Here is an 8,539-nt window from a genome sequence, read left to right as displayed (position 1 = left end):
TCCTCCTCCCCTTCTTCTTCTTCTTCAAGGAAAAATAGATGAAAAAGCTTTAAATAGAGAACTAGGCCAGAATCCATCCACCTCAAATTTGGAAGTAACTGAATTTGTGCTCCATAGCTACACGGTAATTTAATTCTCTCTCTGGTAGAAGTACTTGCAACACTTACTCAGGCTTGTGATGGTGGTCCGAAGAACTGAAAAATAGATGAATAAATACAGAAACAACTTAAGAATACATTTTCATAGGCAAAAAGCATAGGCAAAGCATAGGCAAAATTTACTAGTCATTTAGCATTGTTTATGAAGTGACAGCATCTCTCATATAAGTTTATCAGTTTTCTCATATAAGTTTGAGAAATTATATGAGAAATTATACTCATATAATTCTCTGTGCCTGCACCCCATTCCTTGTAGGAAGTGGATTCTAGCAATGCTCTCCAAGTAATCAGTACATCAGAATCACTGGGGGAACTTTTAAAAGTATCGTATATGGATTTCTGTGTCACACCTCAGACCTAATGAACGCCAAGACTCCCTACCAGTGGTCAACTGACCTGGGTTCAAATCCCATGTCTTCTACTCACTAGTTGAGTGGCCTTAACCAAAACATTTAAGTTCTCTAACTCTTCGTTTTCTCCACTGTAGAATGAAGATGATAAAACTACACATCTCACCAGGTTGTTATATGGATTAAATGAGATATTGTAAGTCAAGTTCTTGGCACTGTGCCTACTACCAAGGGTAAGTGCGCTCACCACTTGGTAACTATTGTTATTACCTAACTGGTCACACAGTCACCTTTCCCTCCCCTCAGAAGGTGAGCCACACAGTACTAAGAAGGATTAGGTGGACAAGCTTTGTGGGAATGTAGGAATGAAGAGGACCTTTTAGCAGTGATGTTTCAGGTGAATAATTTTAGCCACCACTTGCCTGTTTTGGTATTTTGTCTCCTGCTTGGAGAAATAAATTAAGGATACATAAATAAGAAAACCAAATAGGTGGGCTGTTAGTTTTTCTTTTTCTCCATTTGCAGTAAGCTTTACTAATTTGAAAACAACTGCCCTCTGGAACAAATGGAGAATTGTTTCACATTCTGTTAGGAACGTGTTATGGAATGCATTGCCCCTGTTGGCTCAGTGTACTTGCCTGATAAAATTTGTTGAATTCCTATCAGTTCTAGTACCATGCCAAATGTTTATCTAGACAGAGCCAATGTACATTTTTCTGGAAACTAGCCAATTATAGGAATAAGAATCATTTCCGTTGGGAGGCCTCTTTGTGTTACTATTAATGATTGTCCTGCTGGGGGTACAGAAAGTCCCCTAACTTCCTAGCTGTGTGCTCCCTTCTACTTCCAGCATTCAGGACAGCACAAGAATCAGTGGGAGAACTCATCCCCTCTTTTTGGGGTAGTGAAAAATATCAAATATAAAAAAACATAAAACATTCTAAAGGATTGGGGGAGGAGTGAGGAAGGGCTGAACAGAAAATGGGTGATAAAGGGTTAGCACAAGGAGTCTTTGAGAGGTGGATTACTTCCTTCCCTTGATTGTAGTGGTGATTACAGGAATCTACACGTGTGATAAGGTTGCTTAGAACCCCTCCCCCCCAATACACACACACAAATGAGTGCATATAAAAGTGGTAAAATCTAAGTAAGGTCTATGAATTGTACCAAAGTCGATTTTCTGGCTTTGATAGTGCAATTTCTGATAGTTTTTTGATAGTTTGATTTTCTGGTTTTGTAACTTCTTATATAAGATGTTACAATTGTGGGAAACTGGGTGAATGTACAAGGGACATGCCTGTACTATTTTTCAACTTCCTATGAACCGATAATTATTTCCAAATAAAAGGTTTTAAAAATTCCAAATGATCTGCCAACTCCTAACCATTTGAATGATAACATTTATTCAAAGGTATTCTAAGGAAAACCATTTCTTCATTTCTCATCAGCTAGATAAGAATGAATAATGGTCAGTTTTCTCAGTACTATGACACTGATAAATGACAACTCAGGAATATTAGAATTTTCCTCATTTCCAGTTTAGTATTATGTACTGGCTTTTTTTTTTTAACCTAGAAATCACTTGCTACAGAGAACACAGTAGAAAGAGGCAGGTAAGCTTCCAAACGGAGGGACAGGAAAAACAGGTATGGAAGTGTAATGGAACAGAGGGGAGGTGGTTTTATAACTCTCCTTGACTTCAACAGTCAGAAAAGTTGAACTGTGTCCCCTCCCGCCCTGGTCTAGGGCTCCAAGCTGGTATATGACTCACTATAATGTCCTTTTGTCTTTTCATCCGCAACAGTGGCCCTGCAATTTCTCACTTGAGGTCCAGGTTTGGAAAGGTAAGTCTGTTTCCTTGAGTCATATTCTATAAGGAGATCAGGGTAACTTTCTCCAAATCTATGTATTTGTTTAATTTCATTAAAAAATGTATTTATTTGCTTATTTATTTGGCTGCACTGAGTCTTAGTTGCAGCATGCAGGATTTTCGTTGTGGATGTGGGATCTAGTTCCCTGACCAGGGATCAAACCTGGGCCCCCTGCATTGAGAGCATAGAGTCTTAAACGCTGGACCACCAGGGAAGTCCCTGTTTCATTTCTTCATTCCTTCATTTATTGAACATTTCTTGAGCTTCCATTAAAAATATAATAAGGAAAAAGTAGGAGATGGCTCCTTCCCTCAAGGAGACAGACACAGTACTACCACTACTACTACTTCTACTGCTATTACTACTGCTGCTGCTGCTGCTGCTACTACAATGCAATATAATATAGAGATTTGGGTACACATTCCATAGGGGAACTGAGGAGAAAGCAGTGAGGTGCTAGGAATCCCAGGGAGGAGCCGTTGGAAAAGTTTCACGCAGGAAGAGTCTTTTTTTTTTTTTTTAACATCTTTATTGGGGTATAATTGCTTTACAATGGTGTGTTAGTTTCTGCTTTATAACAAAGTGAATCAGTTATACATATACCTATGTTCCCATATCTCTTCCCTCTTGCGTCTCTCTCCCTCCCACCCTCCCTATCCCACCCCTCCAGGCGGTCACAAAGCACCGAGCTGATCTCCCTGTGCTATGTGGCTGCTTCCCGCTAGCTATCTACCTTACGCTTGGTAGTGTATATAATGAGCCGGGTTTCAAAGACTAGGCAGCAGTTTACGAGGTGAAGAAGGAGGAAGCAAGGCATTCCAGGCAGAGGGAATGAACTTGGAGGCATAAAAGAAGTGTGGATTGAGAGTTCGGTGTGTATGAATAGGAAACGATAAAGTAATTTGAAGACAGGTTGTGAAGAACTTTATGTCACCCTTAGGATATTGGCTTTTTATCTTCAAGACAATGGGAACTAGATTTTTTTCTTGTTCACCTATTTATATGTTAATGTATTACTATTACTTAATAATACAAACAAATATAAATATTATATGATCATATATAATAAATGTAATAAATAATATACATATAAAATAATATATTTATGCTAACTTACTAACATTATTATGTGAATAATTTTTTTGGTAGTTCATTACAAAAAAAGAAAGAAAATGTCTACATACTACTTTTCTGGCCTAAGAAGTATTTTTCATTGAATAGAGCTACTTTGTTTTAGAAAGCATGACTTCCTTACAAACAATGTATTGAACAAAATCAGTGCAAGTCCACTGCTCTCAGTAACCGCTTGTTTTTGGAGTGCTGCTCAGAACATTTCAAAGAGAGACTGCTCTAGCAAGGCCTTGCACAATGGCAAGACAGAGGCAAAATGCTTTTTACTTACTAAAATTTCATTAAAAAAAAAAGATCAACAAAAATTTCAGGGGAATGTTCAATACTTAAAGTCCATTGGTACCATGTTTTTTAGATTTACTTGGACCTTAAACTGTTGTTTTAAAATACTGATGTTAGAGTCTGGTTTTTACTTTTATTTAGCTGGCTTCCCAAGCATTTGTCCTGAGAATCCTGCACCTTCATTGGACAGTTATTCCCTGGAGCGTACACACAAAGTTGTCTGTGCAAGACTCTATGGAAAAGTCTACTCCTGGCATTTGGAAGGTCTATCCTTGTGACTTATGGCTTGGGCATCCATTTGGAACCATTGTGAACCATTTGAGGGGCTCACGCTGTCTAAATTAAGAGAGTATTTCTTACCAGGTGGCTCCCTCCTCTTCTGCCTGCACCTCACTTTCAGCTGCTCCCAGAGATACCTGTCTCTCTTTTTGAGGTTCTCCCTAGGGCCATCCAATGTAAATTTTAGCGTTGCCACATATTTTAAGTCAGACTTACTCCAAACAAACCTCCCAAATTTGGTGAAAGTCAACCAAACCATTTTTAGTGATTCAGTGACAGAAAACTAGAAATGTAACTTATAAATTACTTTCCTTAATAAATACGAAAAACAGGGCTTCCCTGGTGGCACAGTAGTTAGGAATCCACCTGCCAATGCAGGGTACATGGGTTTGAGCCCTGGTCCTGGAAGATCCCACATGCCGCGGAGCAGCTAAGCCTGTGAGCCACAACTACTGAGCCTGTGCTCTAGAGCCCGTGAGCCACAACTACTGAGCCTGCGTGCCACAACTACTGAAGCCCGCACGCCTAGAGCCCATGCTCCACAACAAGAGAAGCCACTGCAGTGAGAAGCCCGCGCACCACCAGCGAAGAGTAGCCCCTGCTCGCCAAAACTAGAGAAAGCCCGCGGGCAGCAACGAAGACCCAACGCAGCCAAAAATAAATAGACAAAAAAAAATTTTAAAACAACAATAATATAAATTTACCTTCCTTAACAACAACAACAAAAGGCAACAAAAGAACAACAAAAGAGAGAAAAAGATCCTGAAAATACATAGAAGAAGGACAGGGTAGGGCTTCCCTGGTGGTGCAGTGGTTGAGAGTCCACCTGTCGATGCAGGGGACGTGGGTTTGTGCCCGGGTCCGGGAAGATCCCACATGCCGTGGAGCGGCTGGGCCCGTGAGCCATGGCCGCTGAGCCTGCGCGTCCAGAGCCTGTGCTCCGCAACGGGAGAGACCACAGCAGTGAGAGGCCCGCGTACCGCAAAAACAAAAAAAAAGGACAGGGTAGAAGAAGAGGCAGCTATTGCAATGGTGCGAGAAATGATCAGGTCCTGAAAGACAGTGATTTTGATGGGTTTGTGTTACTGAGTTGGTCTAATTGATCTCGGAGAGACAGCAGTGGGCAGTCCTGAAGAGAGATCTTAGTTCCCTGCCCAGGAATTGGACCTGGGTAGCCTGGATGAAAATCAGGAATCCTAGCCGCTAGACCACCAGGGACTAGAGGCTAGAAAGAAAGTGGCCCTGGCCCTTTCCCCCAATTGAAAGCAAGAATGTTTCAAGGAGGCAAAAACTGTAAAAATAGGTACAAAGTTTATTATTAGAGACACAGTACAAGGTATGGGAGAGCACACAGAGCATAAAGTTTGTTTATTTAAGACAGAAACTAGGCAGAAATACATACCCAGAGAGAAAGCTTATGGGCATCCTGAACAAAGAGTGCAGGAACTAGGTGATTTAAATTAATATTTAAATAGGACAGTCCTTCCAGGTCTTTGTTTGCCTTTGGCTAATTATCTTGTTCCACACCTGACTGGTCCCAGGACCCTCCCCAACATGTGTGCGCAACTTTAAAAAAAAATTTATTTATTATTTTTTTTGTATAGAAATGTTTTATTTTTTGAATTTTATTTTATTTTTATTTTTTTATACAGCAGGTTCTTATTAGTCATCCATTTTATACATATTAGTGTATACATGTCAATCCCAATCTCCCAATTCATCCCACCACCACCCCCCTGCCGCTTTCCCCCCTTGGTGTCCATACGTTTGTTCTCTACATCTGTGTCTCAATTTTTGCCCTGCAAACCGGTTCATCTGTACCATTTTCTAGGTTCCACATATATGCATTAATATACGATATTTGTTTTTCTCTTTCTGACTTACTTTACTCTGTATGACAGTCTCTAGGTCCATCCATGTCTCTACAAATGACCCAGTTTCATTCCTTTTTATGGCTGAGTAATATTCTATTGTATATATGTACCACTTCTTCTTTATCCATTTGTCTGTCGATGGGCATTTGGGTTGCTTCCATGACCTGGCTATTGTAAATTGTGCTGCAATGAACATTGGGGTGCATGTGTCTCTCTGAATGGTGGTTTTCTCTGAGTATATGCCCAGTAGTGGGATTGCTGGGTCATATGGTAATTCTATTTTTACTTTTTAGGGAACCTCCATACTGTTACCCATAGTGGCTGTATCAATCTACATTCCCACCAACAGTGCAAGAGGGTTCACTTTTCTCACACCCTCTCCAGCATTTGTCGTGTGTAGATTTTCTGATGATGCCCATTCTAACTGGTGTGAGGTGATACCTCATTGTAGTTTTGATTTGCATTTCTCTAATAATTAGTGATGTTGAACAGCTTTTCATGTGCTTCTTGGCCATCTGTATGTCTTCTTTGGAGAAATGTCTATTTAGGTCTTCTGCCCATTTTTTGATTGGGTTGTTTGTTTTTTTCATATTGAGCTGCATGAGCTGTTTGTATATTTTGGAGTTTAATCCTTTGTTAGTTGCTTCGTTTGTAAATATTTTCTCCCCTTCTGAGGGTTGTCTTTTCGTCTTGTTTACTGTTTCCTTTGCTGTGCAAAAGCTTTTAAGTTTCATTAGGTCCCATTGGTTTATTTTTGTTTTTTATTTCCATTACTCTAGAAGGTGGGTCAAAAAAGATCTTGCTGTGATTTATGTCAAAGAGTGTTCTTCCTATGTTTTCCTCTAAGAGTTTTGTTGTTGTGGTGGTTGTAAAGAGATATTTACTGGGACTCTTGTATAGAAAGGACAAGCTCAAGAAGGAACATGGCAGAATTACAAGATTATGAAAGCCATGATCCAGGAAAACCTGGACCAAGGAAGCACTCTTTAAAAATCTTGAGTATGGTAGTACTTTGTATAGCACATAATAAATTTATAGAACTTACTATTTGAGGATGGTAGTAGAAATACCTCTTTTTTTTTTAAATGGTACAGTTAATACTTTGAATGTGAGAGACGCACAAAGCTATTAACAAAGTTGAAATATATCTAATTGAATCCTGGAACAGATGGAGTATCTGAGCATCCATATCCCTAAGATCAAGGCAAAAGCTTTAAACAGTCATCCAACAGTTCAGTGTAAACCAACTCATTTTTTTAATATCCTGAAAGCAGAGTTTTTACCTTAATGGGTGATTACACCTGGGAAATTGTACCTGCCTTAATAGTCTGCTTCATCCAGTTTACTTTGGGTTGACTTTGCCTTATAGAAAGCAACCATTAAAGTTTCTTTTCCCTTGCCAAAGATTTAAAAAGTAGTCAAGCATTATATACAAATACAGAAAGGCCTATGCCAAGTTAACAAATGAAAATTTTAACTCAAAATGAGATATGCATACTGACGGTAAGTGCATTGGTATACTCTATACAAAATGATGCTGGAGAGTTTACAAACAATTGGTGATGTAAAACAGTGGTTTCCTAGGAACTTACTTAATCAGACCTTTAGAGGGCCCTAGCAAACTGCATTTTTAAGAAGGGTGCCAGATGATTCTAGAATTTGATTAAAGTGTAGTTTGGGGAAGCACTTTTAACCTTCATTGTGTGTCAGATTACATATACAATAAAATTAAATTACAAACCATGTAACTGAACAAAAAATAATATCCTTATATAAACTATTAGTAGATACCTAAATACAATATGGCTTTTAAAATGAAAACATGTGTGTATAGTTGTATTCATAAAGTACACTAATCAAAAGCTATACAATATTAACAGCAAATCCAAATACAAATGAAGATATTCCTCTGAATTTCGTGTTTCATTGAGCATCAAAACCCACCAATCTTTTAGTCCTTTTCTTGTGCATTATTCTGTATCCACATTCTGTGCATCGGATTAGATCTCTTGATTTTATTTCATTTTCTGTGTGACATTCTCCACAGATATATATCATTGGCTGTTGCTTTGGGAGTTGAACGTCCTTCTGGGTGTCCATTGTTGTACCCACATAACATGGAGAAACTTCTCTGTGCTTGCAAACAGATTCTGACTCACCGCTGTGTCCCCTCTAAGAGTTTTATAGCGTCCGGTCTTACATTTAGGTGTCTAATCCATTTTGAGTTTATTTTTGTGTATGGTGTTAGGGAGTGTTCTAATTTCATTCTTTTACATGTAGCTGTCCAGTTTTCCCAGCACCACTTATTGAAGACTGTCTTTTCTCCATTGTACATCCTTGCCTCCTTTGTCATAGATTAGTTGACCATAGGTGTGTGGGTTTATCTCTGGGTTTTCTATCCTATTCCGTTGGTCTATATTTCAGTTTTTGTGCCAGTACCACATTGTCTTGATTACTGTAGGGTTGTAGTAGTCTGAAGTCAGGGAGTCTGATTCCTCCAGCTCCGTTTTTTTCCCTCAAGATTGCTTTGGCGGGGCTTCCCTGGTGGCGCAGTGGTTAAGAATCTGCCTGCCCAAGCAGGGGACATGGGTTCG

At 39.3% G+C, this 8,539-nt stretch overlaps 1 long non-coding RNA gene and 1 pseudogene across 2 annotated transcripts in view; one reads left to right on the top strand and one right to left on the bottom strand.

Moving 5' to 3' along the window:
• Positions 1–4,481, top strand: part of LOC114890582 — a 50,581-nt gene extending 46,100 nt beyond the window's left edge. Inside the window, exons 2-5 of the long non-coding RNA XR_003792315.1 lie at positions 646–741; positions 2,084–2,121; positions 2,313–2,352; positions 3,934–4,481. This is a non-coding gene — a long non-coding RNA (uncharacterized LOC114890582). The remainder of the gene's footprint in view (positions 1–645; positions 742–2,083; positions 2,122–2,312; positions 2,353–3,933) is intronic.
• A 2,111-nt stretch (positions 4,482–6,592) lies between these two features.
• On the bottom strand, positions 6,593–8,279 carry LOC114890581 (annotated as a pseudogene). Its single transcript, XR_003792314.1, has one exon. The product of XR_003792314.1 is annotated as a DNA-directed RNA polymerases I, II, and III subunit RPABC4 pseudogene (transcript).
• Positions 8,280–8,539: the final 260 nt, after the last annotated feature.

This window comes from Monodon monoceros, unplaced genomic scaffold (assembly GCF_005190385.1).
Source record: "Monodon monoceros isolate NGI ecotype Baffin Bay Population unplaced genomic scaffold, NGI_Narwhal_1 Super_Scaffold_11, whole genome shotgun sequence".
NCBI lineage: Eukaryota > Metazoa > Chordata > Mammalia > Artiodactyla > Monodontidae > Monodon > Monodon monoceros.
The sequence above is the reverse complement of the archived record's forward strand: the minus strand, read 5'-3'. Positions and strand labels throughout refer to the sequence as shown.